A 1,730-nucleotide genomic window follows, 5' to 3' on the forward strand; every position below is an offset into this window, starting at 1 on the left:
AAATAAACAGAAGCAGCTTAACCAATTTGTTGGCAGTAACCATGAGAACTTATACTCCATTAAAATTCAGTTCTTGGCCTGGGGGTATAGCTCAGGGGTAGAGCATTTGCCTGACATGCACAAGGCCCCAAGCCTTGGCCCTGGGTTCAAGCCACAGTACCACATGCATGTGCTCCAGCACACTCGCGCGCGCACACACAAATTCAATTCTTCAGCATGGGTAAGTAGAAAGATGTCTAGACTACTGAAACAACAATTAGAATAGTCATTTATCCATAAAATAATTCTGCATTACTTATAAATATTTTACATGCTATACACTTCTTTCAAACTTGAGTATTGAAAGAGTTGAACCCTGATCATCTTGTTGATTAAAGCTTCAAAACAGAGGCCCAGGGGCTCAAAACACCTAATTAACCTTGAAAACAACAATCTACTTCCTGACTCAAAAATAACAAAGGCAACACAAAGTTTATTTGCTAAGAGACAATGACAGTAAGAATTTTTCTATTTGGGGCTTTCATTTTTGGAGCTTGTCTGTCCAAAAAGAGGCCTTGAGAAGGAAGTTACACATGAAAGGAAAACAATGAACTTAATGTAGGAATTTGGAATGGAGGAATCCCCAGAAGCAGATCATAAGTACCTTACCTCCCCTGGGCAGGTGCGCTTTAACTGTTGGTGACTTTTTCAGTCTTTCAACCTCCGTGGCAAATTCTGTGAGTCTTAACTTATGAACACAGTTCTCAAAATCAGAAAAACATCATCTAGTCCTTAACAAAGACAAGTGAGCATTTTTCTGAGTTAATGACATTACATAAACAAAACAAAACTTAAATCTGTCTTGCCTCTGACCAATCAGATGAAAAGAAAACTGCGTGAAGCAAAGAGAAACTTTTTCTGAAAAACTCAGGTGAAGTACCCATCTCTCACCTTCCTTATGGTCAGGTCTGCTCAGCCAGTGCTTGCCGCACCTAGATAAAACCTGCTCGCCACCCAGCCAGGGTTCGCCTTGAGATCGACTGCACCGCCGCTCTGTGCCCTTAGTTTGTTCTAAACTTTTCTTGTATAGAATGTAGCTGAGCAGTTTGGGGGAAAGGGATTGTTTTTACTTGAATCATCCAGATAATTCATTTTCTGGATGAAAATATTTCATTTTCCTAGGAACGATCTGGGTGAGGCTACCCTCCCCAGAAAATACTCGGGCCCTCCCTAGTCCGCATCTGAGCTACGCCCAGGTTAACCAGGCGATGACTTATCCCCGTGGCAAAGACGCCATTGTCGTTCAATGACATGTGTAACCGCAAGCCAAGTGCCTCCTTGCACACACAGTTCCTGAAGTTTATTCCTGTTTTCCAAAGGCGCTTCCTTAATCTTTCAAAGTCCCTCCATCCGCCAGCCTTAGAGTTGCTCTAAAGCATTCAGGCCCTTCCCTATGATGCGGCTCATAGCGGGTCTGCCCTGGCCAATAACGTTATTTAAAATAACAAATGTGCCAGAAAAGAGCCAAGTAGGAAGGGGAGAAAAATGAATTCCCCGGGCGCTGCACTGGTGTTGGAATGTGCCATTAGTTTCGAAGGGAAGAAAGTCCCCTGTGTGAATTTCATCGAAGATCATAGGTCACCACTGGACCTTCGATTATGCACAGCCTTGACAAGAAAACCGCAAAGAATCGGAAGCTGGCTGGTCCGGTAGCGCCGGCGGGGAGCAGCCCCGGGAGCCCGAGGCGGCTG

The sequence above is a fragment of the Sciurus vulgaris genome, assembly GCF_902686455.1.
Source record: "Sciurus vulgaris genome assembly, chromosome: 8".
Classification (NCBI taxonomy): domain Eukaryota; kingdom Metazoa; phylum Chordata; class Mammalia; order Rodentia; family Sciuridae; genus Sciurus; species Sciurus vulgaris.